Genomic DNA, 21,281 nt, shown 5'->3' on the forward strand with positions numbered 1-21,281 from the left:
GGGTACAAAGTACAGAGATGCATTTGTTTTTGAATAAGAAAATAGCTTTCATTTCAGTTTCTCAGAAACAGCTCTTATAACAGTTTTTCATAAGAGGGAGCATAGGCCTGCCCAGGACAGTTCTTGCTTTATAATTGTCTTATCTCACTTTTCAAATTTTATATCCATCATCTGTATTTTTTACTAATCTGGAAGCTATAACTGACAGGCATATTGATTGTATTTATCACTTCACACCACAGAACATGAGATTAAAAGTGTTCACCACCACACCCTGTTTTTAATTACAATTTTGAAAAGATAGAGCATTTGTCTAGCATGCATGAGGCCCTGAGTTTGATCCCTAGCAACAATAAATAAAGAAATGAATAAATAAATGCATAAATAGATATATAGATAGATAGACAGATATATAGTTGAGAGACCTGGGTTCAAGTAAACTTGTTAGTGGTTTTCTTCTTCTTAATCAATTAATCTTTTTTTAGTTATGTTCAGGGAAAATATCCAAATGATAACTCTTGATGATAAACATTTAGAATAGTCATGTTTAAAAATCTGTTGGGAATTTATGATAACCAGTTATTAACAAGGTGATTTGATTGACATACATTTTAATATAGTGTCCAGAATTATGTCTGAAAACATGAGATTTTTTATGAATTTTTGCCATTTTAAAGCAAATATTAATAAAATATTCAAATAAATATAACTTGAAAAAGTTATGTCATATTTGACAGGACTTCCCTGTTGAATATAATATCATGTAATCTTAACTCCTTAAATTCCATAAGGTAAAATATTTAAGCACTGTTGCTGTTTTCATATATTTGTAAATTTAAAAATTTAAAATTACTTTATGTTATCACAATACCTAGGTTACTAAAAGTTAAAAGTCGCAGCCTGTATAATTCCATATACAAAAAGTCAAGAGGTTTCAACTGCATTTCAATTAGAGTACTATAAATACATTCCCTCTTATTTAAATGGACTAATTTATCTAAATTCATGAATTGATAAGGGTTATTTTAAGGTATAAACCAAAAAGGGGATCCATGGATTAAAAATTATTAAAAGGTTCTAAATATAAAAATATATTTCATAAAAAAACATGTTTCCAGGTAAGAAAGTCTTTATATGGTAAAATCTAATTATAATACATCTAAGTAAACAATAGGTTTTAAGTAAGTAATATAAACATCTTAAATAAAGGATAAATATTAAAATTTTTCTTTATACCTAAGTTGTTTATATATGTAACACAAGTAGTTAAAAGTATTCAAGGTTATTTCCTAAGAACAAATATTAATCTGCTGATATAAACCAAAGTTTGATTTACATGTTAAAATGACAAACACTTCTTAAAATATTAATTACATTGTATCTTTTAAGTTTTATTTTCTAGAGCAACTAACTGGACAAATGAAGGTTTGTACATCTCTGGTGAAACAGCAACTGTTATTTTAGAGTATTGTTCCCCATTACAGAGTCTAAAACATGGTTAATGTAAATACATAAATAAAATTGTACTACACTACTCTTCTTTACATGTTAAGTGTGCTTGCTTACATTGGCTAGACCCCCTAATCTGCCCTTTTGTGGTTTTTCTTTTTGATTTAAATATGAGACAAAAATGAAGGGGGTTCACCACTCTGATCATCTCCTTTTAGAGAATAGAGTGTCTGCTGCTGGGCGGCAATAAAGGCTTAATTGGAATGGCAAAGTGTGTGTGGTCTGAGAGTTATTTAAGGGTCTTGGTATTGGTATAACATTCATCCAGAGTAATTTTGCAGTCTGAGGCTATTATTCTCCTTTTAGTTATGGTACTTGCTCCCTGGTGCAATGTAATTTCTTGAGGGTTTTAAATGCTCTGTGGCCAGGACCAATGGGCACACTTACAATCCCAGTAACTTGGGAGGCTGAGGCAAGAGGATCAGAGGTTCCAAGCCATCCTGGGCAACCTAGTCAAACCCTGTCACAAATAAAAATATAAAAAGTGTTGGGGGTGTATCTCAGTAGTAAAGTGCCCCAAGTACATAATCTCAGTACTACACACACACACACACACAAACACACACACACACACACACACACAAAGACACACACACAGTCCAGCAGCCACATGCATGCCAAGTGATTGCCATCAGATTCAGACAACTGACCATGTCAGCCAACACTGACCATGTAAAGGCTGAGGATATTATATGGCCACAGTGTCCCAGCTGATGATGCTAGTGTGAAGAACTGCAGAATCAAAATGAAATTATTTGTATGAAAACCTCACAAAAGTGGAGGGTAGGGGACCATGCAGGAGAAGGTCCTTGAGCTTGGTCATTTGATAATAGAGGACTCTGCAAAAACCCACAACATTATACACACACACACACACACACACACACACACACACACACACACACACCAGAAATACTTCCAAACCCCTAACTTTCCAAACAAGATCATAGGATTTTTATCATTGGCTCTCAAGAGATTAATAAAACATAGAATGGGACCCGCAAATTCCGAAGAAACTCCAGGAGAGCCTTTCTTCTGCACTGCAGTGGAATCTATTATGGTTCATTCTCAAGCACTTTTTTGAAATTGATGGGCAAATGATTCCAAAGACAATTAGAAGCAGTAATTACTTCCATGTGGAATGTTCCAGTTGAACATCTCTCAAACAGCTGCACTTTAAGGAGTTCATTAAAGCCAGGTGAGGTGGGCCATGCCTGTAGCTCCAGATTCTCAGGAGCCTGAGGCAGGAGGATGGCAAGATTCAGGCCAGACTTGGCCATTTGGCAAGCCTGTTTCAAAACAAAACAAAGAGAACTGGGCAGGAAGCTTAGTGGTAGAGTCCCCTTGGTTCAATGCTCAGTACTGGAGGAGAGGAGAGGAGAGTAAGTTTTTAGGGTTCAAATTGGTTTTATCAAGTTCTCTGATTACTTGGGAAAATAAAAACTGAATCATCTCTGTTAAAAGTTGAAGTATGGGTTGGGAATGACGCTCAAGTAGTAACACGCTCGCCTGGCATGTGTGGGGTTCGATCCTCAGCACCACATTAAAATAAATAAAGATGTTGTGTCTACTGAATACTAAAATAATAAATATTAAAAAATTCTCTCTCTCTCTTAAAAAAAGTTGAAGTATCATTTCATAGGACATAACTTTCTGTCTTAGCTTTAAATATCTTTCATCACTCTGGTTAAATGAACTATCTTTTATAATGATCTAGAACCCCAGGTTTCATTAAGTGCTTTAAACCTTTTGAGATTATTGACTAACTTCTCTATGATCAAAGTCTACATTGTCATTTGACCTTGAGCTAACATTGGAATGTTCCAGAAAACTCCATAGTTGCTTAAGTGATTTCTAGAAGAGAGATATTAAGGGAATTAGCCTAATTTGATATGATGGGAAGTCCTGTCAAATATAACATAACTTTTTCAAATTATATTTATTTGTATATTTTATTAATATTTACTTTAAAATGGCAAAAATTCATAAAAAATCTTATATGTTATCAAACATAATTCTGGACACTATATTAAAATGTATGCCAATCAAATCACCTTGTTAATAGCTGGTTATAGTAATATCCTAATAGATTTTTAACCATGACTATTCTAAATGTTTATCATCAAGAGTTATCATTTGGATTTTTTTCCTGAACATAAATAAAATCAGATTAATGGGTTAAAAAGGAAAAAAAATCCTCTAACATGTTTACTTGAACACCGGTCTCTCATCTATCTATATAACTATGCATTTATTCATTTCTTTATTTATTGATGCTAGGGATCAAACCCAGGGCCTCATGCATGCTAGGCAAATGCTCTACCTTTTCAAAATTGTAATTCAAAACAGGGTGTGGTGGTGAACAATTGTAATCCCATCTGCTGTGCTGTGAAGTGAAAAATACAATCAATAAGTGTGTCAGTTATAGGTTATGGATTATTAAAAAATAGACGATTTACATAAAATTTTGAAAAGTGAGATAAGACAATTATAAAGCAAGAACTGTCATAGGCAGACCTGAGATTTCATTTTGCTTCCTCCTATGAAAAACTGTTACAAGAGCTGTTTCTGAGAAACTGAAATGAAAGCTGTTTTCTTATTTTAAAAAATTGCCTTTCTGTACTTTGTACCCCACAAATTGTACCCTACTCAAGATGCAGTGGTTGTCCTGGAGAGCTACATCCTGGGTTTGAATGCTATTGTGGGTCTACATGACTTTGAAGTAGATTCTCACCCTGGTGACTCCCACCCAAATTCAGGATGCAACTGTCCAGCACCTGCTTGAACCCAGGACTGTGGTCAACTGAACTGCAAAGCTAATGTGCTGGCTTGCTGGCTGGAAAATTCTGATCCTGCCTATAGCCCAGAGGTCCCCCTTATTAATGTTTTAATTTCTATGATTGGCCAGCTTACATGAGGATAAGCAAGTAACTGAGTTTTGGATTTGTGCTTATAATGTCTTTGGATGGATCAGGAAGCTTCTGTCCTCTCACAGAGACTGAGTCTCTGTGGTGGCTGACAGTCCCTAGTCAGGTAAGTAAAGATCTCTTTTGATTTGAAATTCAGACTTAGAATGCTTTCTGGTAGGACTCCTTATAACACCATATACTTAGCAGGCTGAGGCAGAAGGATCTCAAATTCAAGTCCTGTCTCAGTAATTTAGTGAGAACCTGTCTCTAAATAATTTAAAAAAATTGGGCTGGGAATGTAGCTCAGTGGTGTAGTTCCCCTGCATTCAAATCTTAGTACCCAAGCTGAATAAATGAATAATTTATTTAACTATGTAATTAATTCATAAAAATGAAAAAAAAATACCTGAGGATGTAGCTAAGTGGTAAAGCTATCCTGAGTTCAATCCCCAGTGCCAAAAAATAAAAAAATAAATAAATAAAAATAAAAAAAATGAATTCAGGACCTAAATATTTTTAAAAATGAACATTTATACTCATAAAATTTCTGCAAAAGTCTAACTCTTCATAGAATAGTAAAGGCCAAAGCTTGGAGATGAGATACCCAAGGCCTAATGAACAGGCAAAATTGAATTTAACAGTGACTTCTTGGTGGAGGGACACTGAGAGCCACTCCCTCCAAACCCATCTTGTTGTTCAAATGTGGCTCAATGAGTTTCAACATTGATTCCTAGTCATCTAATAATTCCCTCCAATGGGGTCTGTACCAACCAGGAAAAGTTCATCCTGGCACTGAGATAGAATCAAACCCTAACCATTATGTGAAGCATCCAGAGAAAAAAATATTCATCCCAAGGAGGAAACACAAATGGTGCTCAAATCAACAGGCAGTAACTGTGTCAAATCCTGATAAAGTGGAAGCAGGCGCTGCAAAGGGAAGGTCCCTGGGCAGCCCTGCATGATTTCAGAAACTATCACAAACCAGTCAGCTCCAACCTCAGCTGTGCATAAAATCCACCCTAAGCCTCACCCCCCCACACACATTTTCTAAGAGGCTGCCTGGCCAGTTGTGACCTATTGTCCTTGAACTGAGACCACCCTTGGTACTGAATCTGTGGAGCCAGTGATAATTGATTTAAAGATGCCTTTTACACTCTGTCTCCCTTTGCCTCCTGGATGGGGCTCTGACTCATCTTTCTTTAAGTGTCCTGAATTCCTGCCCTATTTTGTTTCACTACACTTGTCCTTTGGAGAGCCACTGTCTGTTGTGACTTAGGTTGACTGTAAGTTTGACCTGCCTTGTACACCAAGTCAGGGGTAATAAGAGAAGTCAGGGCTGTGGCATGAAGTCACCCTTTCAGCTGATGACACACAGACAAATTCCAGAGAAACTTAAAATTAAATCAGAGAGTAGATTTCAAATATTATAGAGCCTAAAACCCAGAGACAGTGTGGGATGGAGCCTTAATCCTATATACCTGCACACACACAGGAAATTAAATGTGTTTCATTTGTGGCAAGGTATTATGTGAAACAGAAACCAAATATAACCTTAGCCAATTGTAATTATCTAACTGACATATGATTATGTGATGTGAGCAGGGATATTTTCCAACAAGAAACTCCAAAAGACCATCACGGTTTAGATGCTGTCTCCCAAGAGCTCACATGTGACAATGTTTTTGGAGGAGAAATGATTGGTTTATAGCCTTAACCTAGCCAGTGAATTAATCCCTGGTGGGATTAACTGGGGGATAATGGGGACAGGTGAGCTGTGGCTGGAGGAAGCTGATCTTTGGGGTGTGAATATGGTGTAGAGTTTGTATCTGCAAATATTCATCTCTCTCTCTCTCTTGCTCTCTGCTTTCTGGTAATGTGAGACTCTTCCCTCTGCCACAAACTTCTGCCATGATGTTCAGTCTCAACTTGAAAGTGCTGTCTCTGGATTGAGGCTGCTGAAACCAAGCCACCCAAATAAACATTTCCTCCTCTGTAGTTGTTGTCATTGGGTCTTTTAGTCACAGCACCATAAAGCTGACTAAAACAAAGACAGACCGAAAAAACAGAAATGCAATTGTCTAACCACCACCCATCAAGCACTTCTACATGTTCTCTGGAAGTGCTCACCTCACATGGCTCACCCAAGCTTTCCATCTCTTTCTGTCTCTCCTTACTCAATTTTAGAATTTCATTTTACTCAGACTCTTGAAATTTTCCTCTGCTTCTGTTCTTCTCCCAGGCTAAAGTCCTGTGAAAGTGCCTGTGGCCAAGGTTTTCTGAGAGATGTGCCCTGGGAAAGTCCCTGATTCTGAAGGAAGGCTCTCTAATTGGTGGCCTCCCTGAAGTCAAGGACACCTGCTGTCCAACCCTGTGTCTTTCTCTCCAACATCCTAAGTTGCCCACCGCTTCCACCCTCAGTGGCTTTCAGACTTTCCCAAGTCTAATGGGGCATGGTGGCCTGTGCCTATAATCACAGCAACTCAGGAGACTTGAGGAAGGAGGATGTCAAGTTTGAGGCCAGCCTCAGCAACTTAGGTAGGAGCTGAGCAATTTTTTGAGACTCTGTCTCCAAATAAAATCAAAAAGTAAAAAGGGCTGAGCATTTGGCTAAGTGGTAGAGGGCCAATGTGTTTTATCCATAGTACCAAGAAACAGAAGAAATCTTGCCCTAAGTCTAGAAGACTGATTCTACCCTCCTGTGTGATCTACCTCCCTTAGTGTGCTCAGATTTGCTGCAAGTTAACTTGACACTTGTGTCACTGTTGGAAACATTGTTTCAATTTTGTAATCATTGTGGATGACACTACTGTCTTCAAAAAGCTGTTTTCTCTCTGGAATTTTCAAAATATTTTTGAAAATTATTTTTTTCAAATAATTTTGATATGGTTAAGATCCCTGTAGAAAGGTATTTTCCAGTAATGTTTTTCTTACATTAGGGATTAAATACTTTTACATCTCATGTCTCACAGTAGAAACAGGGAAGTCACATATGGACAAAATTGAGTCCAAGGTGGGGAGTGCATGGACAAAGGCATCATTGACTCTCACATCTTCCGATTCTGCTGCTCTTGCATGACCATCAGATTCAATGAACTAATACAAGGAAGAAAATCCCATCATGATTAAGTGGGTGGAGACTGGGGAAGGTGATTACATACTGCTTTCTGATTGGATGCTGATCAATCAGATGGAGGAGGGGGCGTGGCCAGAGAGGTCCATAAAAGCTTCTGCAGAGCCAGAAAAGAAACACAAGAGTCTTGCAGCCTAAGGAGACACATCCTGACCTGCTGAAGCTCAGAGCACCTGCACACCTGGCCAGATCCGTAAGTCCCTCACTGGCCTCAGGTACAGTGCCTTTCCTCTTTACCTGTGTGGTTTCAGGAACAATTTTGTTCCTGTCTTTTCTCATGAACCAACTCTGGCCTTCCATTTTGTCTCTCAGTGTGGTTTTGCCTTTATGCTGAATATTAGGATTTCCATTTTAATTTACGTCACTTTCAAATTCCTTTTTTTTTTCTTTTCTTTCTTTTCTTTTCTTTTTCTTTTTTTTTTTTTTTTTTGAACTCTGGAGCACTCTACCACTGACCAAATCCTTAGCCCTGTTTTGTATTTTATTTTATTTTTTTTTAATTTTTTATTGGTTGTTCACAACATTACAAAGCTCTTGACATATCATATTTCATACATTAGATTGAAGTGGTTTATGAACCCCCAATTTTACCCCAAATGCAGATTGCAGAATCACGTCAGTTACACATCCACAATTTTACATAATGCCCTATTAGTAATTGTTGTATTCTGCTACCTTTCCTATCCCCTACTACCTCCCCTCCCCTCCCCTCCCATCTTCTCTCTCTACCCCATCTACTGTAATTCATTTCTCTCCTTGTTTATTTTCCCATTCCCTTCACAACCTCTTATATGTAATTTTGTATAGCAATGAGGGTCTCCCTTCATTTCCATGCAATTTCCCTTTTCTCTCCCTTTCACTCCCATCTCATGTCTCTGTTTAATGTTAATCTTTTCTTCCTGCTCTTCCTCCCTGCTCTGTTCATAGTTGCTCTCATTATATCAAAGAAGATATTTGGAATTTGTTTTTTAGGGATTGGCTAGCTTCACTAAGCATAATCTGCTCTAGTGCCATCCATTTCCCTGCAAATTCTATGATTTTGTCATTTTTTATTGCTGCATAGTACTCCATTGTGTATAGATGCCACATTTTTTTATCCATTCATCTATTGAAGGGCATCTGGTTTGGTTCCACAGTCTAGCTATTGTGAATTGTGCTGCTATGAACATCGATGTGGCAGTATCCCTGTAGCATGCTCTTTTAAGGTCTTCAGGGAATAGTCCGAGAAGGGCAATAGCAAAGTCAAATGGTGGTTCCATTCCCAGCTTTCCCAGGAATCTCCAAACTGCTTTCCAAATTGGCTGCACCAATTTGCAGTCCCACCAGCAATGTACAAGTGTACCATTTTCTCCACATCCTCGCCAGCACTTGTTGTTGTTTGACTTCATAGTGGCTGCCAATCTTACTGGAGTGAGATGGTATCTTAGGGTGGTTTTGATTTGCATTTCTCTGACTGCTAGAGATGGTGAGCATTTTTTCATGTACTTGTTGATTGACTGTATATCCTCCTCAGAGAAGTGTCTGTTCAGGTCCTTGGCCCATTTGTTGATTGGGTTATTTGTTATCTTATTGTCTAATTTTTTGAGTTCTTTGTATACTCTGGATATTAGGGCTCTATCTGAAGTGTGAGTTTCTTAGCACCTGCTCTTGCTGAGGCTGGCCTTGATCCCTTGATCCTCCTGTGTCTGTCTCCAGAGCCCTTGGGATTATAGGTGTAGGCTCACATGCCCAACTTTATTCATTTGTTTAATTTTTGGTTTTTAAGGTTTATATGTGCAATATAATTTATTTATTTATCTATTATTTTTTGGTGGTATGGTGATTGAACCCAGATCCTTGTACATGCGAGGAAAGCACTCTAATAACAGAGGTATATCCCCAGGTCACTATTAATTAATTTTTATGTGGTGCTGAGGATCAAGTCCAGTTCGAGCCCCAGCCACTTTCTTCACCAAGGAGATTGGATTCCTATTTCATTCTAATTGATTGCAATTCTATTTTATGATGATGGAAATATTTATATTGTGTGCCTATAAATTATACTCTTTTGCCAGGTGTGGTTGCACACACCAATAATCCCGCCAACTCAAGAGGTTGAGGAGGCAGGAGGACTAGAGTCCAAAGCCAGCCTCAGAGCATGAAATGCTACACAAATCAGTAAGACCCTGTCTCCATCTCAAATACAAAATAGGGTTAGGGAAGTGGCTCAGTGGTTGAGTGTCCTAAATTCAGTTGCCAATATCGGCCCTCTAAAGAGTATACTGTATGGCCTATGTGGTTTTGTACTTTTATAATTTGTTTAAACAAATTAAACCAAAAACTTCAAATGATCTCATGGAACAGTTCACAGACTCTGTTCTGATCTGTTTGTTCTCTTCAACATCCCCCTAAGGTAGCAGAATGTCACATGTGTAACAGATATCCATGAGACTCTGTTGTAATTTCCAAGTGTTTTATAATATGGGCACATGCTTTATAAGTGCTCATTATTTTTTTAAATTAAAACTAGTATCACCCATATGAGAAGAAGTCCATTCCCAGCTATATAGTTGTTGAATCTAGGAGCCTACCATTTAGGTCACATGAAACACCAATACTCATTTTATAAAGTCAAAATAATAATCAAAGACTTTCCCCCATTAAGGTTGGAGTGAGTTTTTTGACTCCCCAGTACCCCTTTCCCAGTGGCTGGCAATGGATGGGATAGTGGCCTTTTCCCTGGATCATTTTATAGGATCCTTCTTCTTTCAGACTCCCCAGGATGAGCATCCAGTCCCCACCCACGCTGCTGGAGCTGGCAGGGCGCAGCCTGCTGAGCAACAATTCTAGGGCTTTCCTGGATCTGGATGACCTGCCAATAGAGCTCTTCCCACCACTCTTTGTGGAGGCCTTCACCAGGGGACACATTGAGGTCCTGAAGAAAATGGTACAGGCCTGGCCCTTCACCTGCCTGCCCCTGGGGGCTCTGATGAGAAAGCCACAGCTTGAGATGATCAGAGTGGCCCTGGATGGACTGGACATGCTGCTTGCCCAGCAGGATCACCCCAGGTGAGGGGGACCTAGGTGTCCTGGAAGGGAGCACCCTTGGTTCCAGGGAAGGGATGTGTATAGGCAGGGAGAGTGGGTGCTGAATTGTGCACCACAGGCTTCCTGTGCTGCCAGCAAGGAGGGTTGGAGAGGCCCTGGCCATACTGGGCCCCATCTGGGAAAGGCTTCCAGTTGTGGAGGTGCTTGTGGCAGCTGTGGTGACTCATGAAGGAGGCAGGTAACTGCCCCTGCCTCAGTCTGTACAAGTGGGGGCACCAGGCTGGATTGGCATGAAGTGGATGGAGAAAGGTGAGACAGAAGGAAGAGGTGGAGCAGGGGGCAGCAGCTGAGAGGTGAAGGAAGGGGCCTCAGGGCTGAGACTCGGCTGTCATCCCCTCAGGAGGTGGAAACTGCAGGTGCTGGATTTGCGGAATGTTCCCCAGAACTTCTGGAGGATGTGGTCTGGATCCGTGGTTGACGCCTGCTCACCAGAAGACATTAAGAAGAATCGAACATTGAATCTTGGTCCAGCAATGTCAGCTAAGCCACCCTTCAAGGTTTTCATAGACTTGAGCCTCAGAAAAAGACCCCTGAATGCATTCCTGACCCACTTGTTCCTGTGGGTCACACAGAGAAGGGACAGACTGTACCTGTGTTGCAATAGGCTGAAGATCTTTGGGAAACCCACTGGTCACACCAGGAAGGTTCTGAGACTGCTGCAGCTGGACTCTGTCCAGAAGGTGGAAGTGCACTGTGCCTGGGCGCCCTCCACCTTGGCTGCTTGTGCTCCTTTCTTGGGCCAGATGAGGAACCTGAGGAAGCTGCTTGTCTCCCAGGTCTATGTGCCTTCCTATACCTCCCCAGAGGAACAGGAGCAGCTGCTTGCCCAGCTCACCTCGCAGTTCCTCAGGATGGACTGCCTGCGGAAGTTCTGTGCCAATGCTGTCTTCCTCCTCGAGGGCCACCTGGAACAGGTGCTGAGGTGAGTAGGCGGGGGGGGGGGTGAGATTCTTCTGCAGACCAGTTACAGGATATTTGCACCTATGTGCCACTAACACTCTCATGGTTAATAAGACACTGGTAGGTAAATAACCCATCCTTTTGTTCCTATTGTATCCTGAAGCTAGTTCACATAACGTGTGTTGGAGCAGACTCCTTAAGGAGGATCCATAGTCTGGGAAGTGCCACCATGCTGCGAATCCAGTTGGGAGGGACAGGAGCTAGGGATTTGATTGATGTTCCCTCCATGGGAGGCCTGTCCAGTGAAGGTGGTGGAAAGCCTGTAGACAAGAGGGCTTGGAAGGAGGGAAGCCCCCACACTGACACCTGTCAACAGGGAAGCTCTGTGCTCCCCAGCTGGGAGCAGAGGACCTGCCTCTATACCCACCTGGGGAAGGCTGTTCTGAACTCCAGGTAGTGATCCTGGGTGTAAGGGTCAGGAGCAGGGGTGGAAATCTTGCTGAGGATATAGGGTGTGAGCCTCTCAGAGGGTTAACCCCAGTGGATTTTGTTACATCCTGCCCAAATTTGTCCTTCATACATGACTCCCCATGACCTCCTGTGGCCAGACCTGTGACTTTCTGCTTGGCAGTGAGGAGGGGACACAGAGATGTGGACTCATCTGTTCACAGGAGATGTGGTGAAAGGCTCACCCTGACATGGGGTGATGTGAATTACCAGATTCTGCTAAAGGCAGCATCCTAAGTGTGGACCATTGTCAGATCACCAGGGTGACTTTGGGTTTGGGCCAATTTGTCTTCTCCCTCCTTGACATTGCTCCTCAGAACTAACTGTCTGGTTTTTCCTTAGGCACCTGAAGACGCCTCTGGAGACCCTCTCAATAACCAACTGCCCACTGTCCGATTCTGACTGGAATTATCTTTCCCGTTATCCAAATGCCAGACAGCTCAGACACCTGGAACTGAGGGGCATCAAACTGACCAATTTCAGTCTAGAGCCCCTCCAAATCCTGCTGGACACCACTGCAACCACCCTGAACAGCCTGGACTTGGCAGCTTGTGGGATCACTGACTCCCAGCTCCAAGCCCTCCTGCCTGCCCTGAGCCGCTGCTCTCAGCTTGTGATCTTGAGCATCCATGGGAACCGCCTCTCTATGTCAACCCTGAGGGACCTGCTGCTTCACACTGCCAGGCTGAGCCAGTTGAGCATAGAGCTGTACCCTGCCCCTCTGGAGAGCTATGATGCTTGGGGTACCATCCACCCAGGGAGATGTTCCCAACTCTGTGCTGAGCTGACAGCAATAGTGAGGGACTTTAGGCAGCCAAACTTCCTTGTGTTCTGTACTGTCCCCTGTCGCCGTTGTGGCTCCAAGTTCATGTATAACCAGGGTCTCATTCACTGCTCCTGTCCAACAGCTGCCTAGTTGGGTGTGTTTCAAAAGTGTACTTCTAGGCAATTGTAGGTATAACCAGGATGTAAGGTCACCTTAGAGGGAACACAGAGCCCACCATTTCAGACATTGCCTAAAGAGTGGATGGGGAAAGAAAAGTACAGCAGGGGGCTCCATTGGAGGGAAGCCCCCTGAGAATAAGACCTTCAGGACATGTGTCTCTATAGAGACATACATAGGGACCTGGATTTCAAGATTGAAATTCAGGCTTGATTGGCACAGGAAGATGCTACTTTCTTTCATGGCTGGTCCATAAATCATCAGAAATGAACAGAATCTCAAAGTTGGTCTTCTGATGTCCTCTGCACTGGATTTACCTGGATTTCTAATGAAACTTTGGGATTCTCCAGGTGCTGATAGAGAAAGAAGGCATGGGGTTCTTGGTGAACAATGAGGTTCAGCCCCAGGAAGTAAAGGTATCAAACTGAAATCTGGTCATGATATGTGGCTACTCTGTGTCTTAACACATGCAGGTTTACACAGGTGGATTGGAACATTCTATGTCAGCACTGAACATGAGCCATTGCAAGAAAACCTTCTCAGTGGATCTCAGTGCCACCCAGACATTCAATGCTGGCCCTTCCTCATGGGTCTCCATGTAGACCCAGAAAACTCAGGTCCTGGTCTCTGGGAGTGCTGGGCAAGGGCATGTGTGCATAAGACAGGACCCATCGTCCCACTCCCAGTGCTGCAGGAGGTGTCCATGCTGCACTTTATTAGAGCCTCTTGGCCTCACCAAACTGTGCCTGTCATCCACCTAGGTAGTCTGTCCACAGTTAAACCTTTGGTGCCCCTTGAAGGACCCAAATTCCCTTTCAGCAAAATAGTAGAATCATATAGGTAGATAACACTTGTAAATATTTCAAAATGAAACTGAATCAATTACAAGCTCTGGTGGGGGGGGGTAGCACATAACTGGGAGATCTTCCCCTAATACTTCCCTCCACTGAGGACTGCGCTGATGGGGTTGTGCAGCTATGTTAGCCTTAGTTTTCCATCCAAGGATGAGAAGGAGTCAACCCAGTCTCCATTTGATGTATTCTAAAGCTGCTGGTGGAAGTGTTTTGATTATGGCTTGAATAATTCTCCACACATAGTAAACTGGAACCCACTTTGATGTGTAAGCAGACTGCTGCTCACTCTTGGAACTGGTAGCAGATTCTGGGCCAAGCGCAGCTGGTCTGTCACCCACAGAGTGATCTATGTGCCTCGCTCCCTCTTTATGGCACTTCTTTTTCTTGGGCTCTAAGTCTAACTTGCACATGTGGGGCAGGTGGAAGGTTCTGAACAGCATTCATTTTGTTGGATTCTAGGATCAAATAAAGTCAAGGATGATCTGCATAATGAGATCTGTCATCATGTGTACTTTTAAGAGTAATCATGACTAAAAAGGGACTTGAAGATATTCGGGTGCCTCCAGACTCCTTGAACACTGGAAGGGTTGTGAGGATACTTTGTTTTCTCAGATGCCTGGGGATAAAGCACTCACCACTCTTTGAGTTCCTCATCTTTTGACTCTAGGTTGATTTGTGCTGTGAGAGAGAACACAACTGTAGGATGTCATAACAAACAGGACTGGGTTTGTAAGGGTGGCCAGGTCAGGAAGTGGTGACTGGGTTTCACTCCTTGGCTCCAGAAAGATGCAGAGTCCTTTGTGCACCTGTATCAAAACACTCTACAGCCCCTTCTGGAACACTGGCCAATTTTACCTCCATAATTTAGAAACCCAGAACCCATGCTATTCTAGAGAAATGAGTGAACTTCCTCAAAGCTAACTCAGAAAGGTGGGGACATTTCTCAGTGGTGGAGCACTTGCTAGCATGTAGAAGGGCCTGGGTTCCATCCAAGGCATCACAGAAATAAGTAAATAAATAAACAAATCCAAAAATGATGTGACCACATTAGGAAGGTTTAATTGGAATAGAGCTATCTATCTGTTAGAAATATTCAAAAAGAAAAAACCAGAACCCACATGAAAACAATGGAATGCATTCTTTAATTGGTCTGGACAGGTGGGTCAAATTGATGTTCTGAAAGATTCTCTTCCAAAAACACCTGGAAAAGCTGACTTGGTGGTGCTCAGCTGTAGTTTCAGCAGCTCAGGAGGTGAGGCAGGAGGATGCTGAGTTCAAAGCCAGCTTCAGCAATTTAGTGAGGTTGTAAGCAAGTTTGTGAGAGCCTGCTTCAAAATCCTACCTGGGGATGGGGCTCACTGGTGTAGCACCCTTGGGTTCACTGCCTGTTCCCCAAAACCAAAACAAACAAGCATGAAAAGCCAGTTGCAGTGGCACATGCCTGGGATCCCAGCTACTTGAGAAGCTTTATGATTTTTATTCCTTCTCCCAATATTACTAACTTGTGCATGACCCATCTTCATTTTTTCCAGTCCCTTGAGATGCAATATTGGGCCATTTAATCGAGATCTATTTTCCTAATGAAGGTATTTTTTGCTGAGGACTTCCCAGTTAGAATTGCTTTTGCTGTGTCCACAGCTTTGACTATCTTGTGTGGCCCTTTTCATTGGTCTGCAGGCATTTTACATTTTCTTTTTTAATTTTTCTTATTTCTTACATACATGACAACGTTTTGATTTCTTCAATGACCCATTGGTTTTTGGGGAACACGCTGAAGAATTCCCATGCTTTGTAACTTTCCAGGCGTTCCCCCTGCTATGGATTCAATTCTTATTAAATTTATGGAGATTTATTTTGAGAATAAATAGAGAATATGTCGTGTGCTGTTTGCTCTGCAGTGGTTGGGTGGGATGGTCTGTAAATGTCTACTGTGTGCAGAGATGATCTCTCCAGTGCTGAAAGGGGGAGTAGAAGCCCCCACTGTCTTACTGTGTTGTAGTCGACTTCTTCTTTTACATTCCAGTAATATCTCTTTTGCACATGTGGGTGCTCGGGTGTCGGGCACATGTATGTGTACAATTTCTGTCTCATGTTGCTCAATTGGCCCCTTTATCATGGTGTGATCACCTTGTCTCTTTTTATTGTGTTTTAATCTATAGTCTACTTTATCTGTCAAGAGTCTAGCCATTCCTGCTCTAGGTTGGTTTTCTTCCTGTGGAATATCTTTTCCATCCCTTCACTGTCACTCTGTGTGTGTCCTGAGGTGAAATGACTTTCTTGTAGACAGCAGGTGACTGAGTCCCTTAAAAAAAGAAAATCCATTCAATCACTTTACATCTTAAAATTGGGGAGTTTAATCCCTTTAAATTCAAGGTTTTTGATTGAAAGATACAGAATTATTTCTGACTGGTATTATTTGGTTTTAGTTTCTTTTTCTGATTTCTCTTTAGATCTTTTTCTCTGTTTTCCTCCCTTACTCTCTATTCTGTTTCTGTGGGTTGGTGTTTTCTTCTGGGATAAGTTTGGATTTCCTTCTTTGTCACTTGTGAACATGCTGTCATTTTTTTTTTTCTTTTGGCTTCCTCTGGGATTTATAAATTTTTTACAGTTACCAAAGAGCATTTTATGCTGAACTGAACCTCCCTCTTCTCTGCTACCAGTACTCTGGATTCCATCTTTTTCCTTGTAATTTGAGCTTTGGTTGCCTTAGTTTTCTTCTCCTGGTTTGATGCATTTCTTAACCTCTTACTTTGGCCATGCTTCACACTCACCATTTTGTTTTTAACTTTCCTATTAGTTATTTGAACATTTAAATGCCCCTGATATGTAAGCCAGGTGCACTGTTGTATGCATGCAATCCCTCAGGAAACTGAGGCAGGAGGATTGCAAATTGAAAGCTATCCTCAGCAACTTAGCAAGGGCTTAAACAACTTAGTGAGACCTTGTCTCAAAATAAAATATAAAAAGGGCTGACTTCCCATTAGACCCAACCCATTCAAGAGCCTGTACTCTCACTTATGGCCTGCACTGGAAGATATGCTGTGTTCCCTTCCTGCAGAAAGCTGGCTGTGAGATACACCAAGAAACCACAAAGCATAGAAAAAAAATTTGAAATGCAAGGGCAGGCCAGTTCTAAGATCTTTAGAGTGCTGCTTCCACACTGGAAGGAGAGAGTGAGTGTGTGTTTTTATTTTTCTATGGGGGATACACAAAGGCTTTTCCATAGAATATGATTCACCAAATAAAGCAATGGGTGGGCTGTCCCAGGCAGACAGGTAACACCCAACCCCAGAGCTACAGAGCAGTCTCTACATCTCCATCATGTTCTCCTTCTCTGAACTCTCAAGAACTCTGGTGAGGGAGGCCAGCAGGTCTCTTCTGGGGTAATAGAATAAGTTAGGGATGGTGCATACACACATATAGAGATAGGTAATATGTGTTAGTTTTTGTTTTTGCTGAGGTGTAGTTTAGTTGGCCTCTGAATGAAAGCCCTTCCTCTATCAAGGAATTCCCCACCCAACATGGGAGTCTCCAAGTAAGGCAGTGTCCACCATCAGTTGATAGGAATGAAAAAGTCCAATGTATTTTTCTGCCTCCTGATGTGGTTTGGGGTTAATGCCTAAGGTGTGACCTGTGTCCCTAATGTGCTATGTCACCTGGCAGCAGGTCCTAATCAGGATGTCTGTGGGGGCTCCAAGCTGTGGTCCAAGCTAGCTGTAAGGATGGCCTTAACCTAAAAATTGTCTAAGCCTAAGTAATTCCAGTTGAAAGTGAACCTGCAGGTCCACCAGGCACAGCCTCCAGAGCCCTCTAGTATGATTCAGGAACAGCCTGATAAAGACAAGTCTCTGTCCACAACCCAGAGGAAACTCAGAATGAAGTCATGGTCATTTGCCTTCACCCTGATGGGAGTCAGAGGTGAGAGGTCAGGGAAGAAATTGTCAAACCAGTGGTCCTTACCTGAGAATGTATGACATCACTAAGAAACATGGTAATAGCAGATAGGGAGTGGAAGCATGAGCAGAGCCCCCAAATTTAGTAGAAATTATGGAGCAAGTGAACAGACATTCAGCCAGCTGCACTCATGGCCGCATGCTGGACAGCCTGATGAGGTCCTGCACTAATATCCTAACTCTAGTCATAATATGCCTGATCTCTGCATCTTCCTCACTGCTCTCAAACTCTAAAGCCACATCTCGACCCTGGTGAGAATGGTGACTTCTTCCTAAGACTGTCTCCTCAACCAGCTGTCACATCCAGCCAAGGAGAAGCCTCCATCAGTTCTTGACCTGATCACTGTCATCTGAGTGAGTGAGAATCTGCTGGACTTCAACCCTTAGACTTGAGACTCTAAACCTGGCACTTGAGCTGAACATGCAGAGGGAGTGTTTGTAATGAGTCTGGCATGATTAAGTGTTAGCTGTGCCCAGAGTTAACTTAGAATTTTTAGTTTTGAATTGATTATATGTATTGCAGTGCCCAACATTAAGGATTATGATTTTTCTTGATTAAGTACCTATACAATGAAGTTGTATTGAGTGATTTGAGTAAATAAAGCATTGAAAAATGCATTAGTGTGTGAATATGATTTATTTCTCCCCTCCACTGCAGATGTCACACCTTTGCCCATGCCAACACTAGCCAGGTTCCTTTGGTCCCTGCCCACTTCCACAGCATTCTCCTAACTTTGCCAATAATCTTGTGGGCTTTACAACATGCTTACTGTACATTCTCTCTGCTTAAATGTACCTGGGTTAGTTTTGATACTAAGAACCCTGGTTGCCAGTCACAGTGGCACATGCCTGTAATCCCAGTGGCTTAGGAGGCTGAGATAGGAAGATGAAGGGTTCAAAACAGCCTCAACAATGGCAAGGCACTAAGCTCATCAGGGAGTTCTTGTCCCTAAAATATATTCACAATTTTGCTGGGGAGGTGACTCAGTGTTCGAGTGCCCCTGAGTTCAATCGCTGGTTCTCACCGCAAAACCAATGATTGTTGATGTGTGAAAATATGCAGGGTTCAAGTGACCTAGAGAGTAAACTCATATGGGAAAATTATACTCCCTAGCCCAAGGCCAAGTATGGCATTCATTCAATTTCCACAGTGAATTGATTCCAGGACCCCCCCCCAATTTGTATACAAAACTCTCAACATGTTAAAGTCTAGGTATAAATGATGCACTGTTTGAATATAAACTATGCACATCCTCTGGTGTGCTTTAAACCATCCGGAGGTTCCTTATAACATTTAATACAATGGGAACATTATATAGCAGTTTACACTTTGCTGTTTAGAGAATAATGACAAGAAAAAAGACTCTACACATTCAGCACAGATGAACTTATTTTCAACCATGTTCAATCCAAGGTTGATTGAGTCCAAAGATACAGACCCTACAGCCTCAGAGCCCAGATGACAGACACAATAGCACAGAAGTGTGAGCAGAGGCAGAAGCAAACAGAGACATCAGATACAGAAGATGACCAAAGAACCAGGAAGAGCATATTTGAGAATTAGAAGCACTGAAGCTCTGACATCTGCTGGGTGTTGGCACAAAGAGACCTACACCCCTAGAGCCATCAAGGGCATTTCTGAGAGACAAATAAGACTAGAAAAATGCACATGGTAAATTATATTCAGTGCCTAGGTTTCAATAATGAAGGGAATTGTGTCTTTATTAATTTTTCCATGAAACAGTTCAATGTTTCATCTTACCTCAAAGCAATAAGTATCAGAAATTAGGAACTGAACTAATTGGAAAGGCCTAATTTCCCAACATGTTGTATAATTAAACTATTCTTTTCCTATAACTTGTATTTACTGAATTTAAAAAAAAAATGCTAGAACTGTAGCTCAGTGGTTCAGTGTCCTTGGGTTCTACTCCTGGTACCAATGGGGGAAAAAAGAGAAAAAGAAAAAGTGACTTGGGAACCTTGTACTTTTGCTGAATAAAATTTTGGGTGGGGAGTTTTAAAAATGTGGATTGTTGTGGACACAGTTGCACACCCTCTAATTCCACCAACTCAGGTGCTGAGGCAAGAGGATTTCAAGTTCATGGACATCCTGAGCAAGTTAGTGATAACCCTTCTCATTTTAAAAAATAAAATGTACTAGGGATGTGGTTCAGAGTTAAAGTACCCCCTGGGTTCTATCCCCAGCTCCTCCATAAAAGGGGGATTTTGGGTTGTGGTTCAGTGTGTAACAGGGGTTTCCTTGATGCTTTCACTAAATCCCTTGTGGCTTTGAATCTTACATTTTTTTTTCTTTTTTCCAAGTCTTCTCCCTAACTTCCTCCTCCCTGATCTTCTTGTCCCTTATGTTCTCCCTCCTGGTTTCTTCTCTCTAATCTAATTCTCTCAGAATCTCCTCTTTAAAAACAACCTATTCAGCACTAATCTCTAGGGTATATAAATAACTCAAAAAGATAAGCACCAAAAAAAAATACATAATCCAATCAACAAATGGGCCAAGGACCTGAACAGACACTTCTCAGAAGAGGATATAGAAACAATCCAAAACGTATGAAAAGATGTTCATCATCTCTAACAATCAGAGAAATGCAAATGAAAACTACTCTAAGATATCATCTCACTCCAGTCAAAATGGCCCCTATTATGAAGAGAAACAACAATAAGTGTTGCCGAGGATATGGGGAAAAAAGCACACTCATATATTGCTGGTGGGACTGCAAATTGGTCCAGCCAATACAGAAAGCAGTATGAAGATTCCTTGGAAATCTGGGAATGGAATTACTATTTGACAATGTTATTACTCCCCTCAGACTATACCCATAGGACTTAAAAATAGCATCCTACAGGTACACAGCCACATCAGTGTTTATAGCAGCACAATTCACAATAGCTAAACTGTGGAGCTAACCTAGATGCCCTTCAGTGGATGAATGGCATATATACACAATGGAATTTTACTCAGCATTAAAAGAGAATAAAATAATGGCATTTACAGGTAAATGGATGGCATGGAGAAGAAAATGCTAAGTGATGTTAGAAAATCCCCCCCCCAAAACTAATGCCAAATATTTTCTCAGCTTTAAGGAGGCTGACTCATAGTGGGGTAGGGAGGGGGACCATGGGATGAATAGATGAATTCTAGATAGGCAGAGGAGTAGGAGGGAAAAGAAGGGGGAAGGGGATTAGCAAGGATGGTGGAATGGGATGGACATCATTATACAAATACATGTATGAAGACAAGAATTGGTGTCAACATACTCTATATACAACCAGAGATATAAAACATTGTGCTGTATACATGTAATAAGAATTGTAATGCATTCTGCTGTCATTTATTTTTTTTAAATCAATTAAAAAAATAAAAACCTGTTCCTCTGATAGTCATAATGACAGCCTTTGGGCAGAAGACCTTCTGGTTATTTTTTTTCTACCAAAATTGTAAACATTCCCTTTTCTTTTTTTCAAAACTGT

The sequence above is a fragment of the Spermophilus citellus genome, assembly GCF_964194105.1.
Source record: "Spermophilus citellus genome assembly, chromosome: 9".
NCBI classification, from domain to species: Eukaryota; Metazoa; Chordata; class Mammalia; order Rodentia; family Sciuridae; genus Spermophilus; species Spermophilus citellus.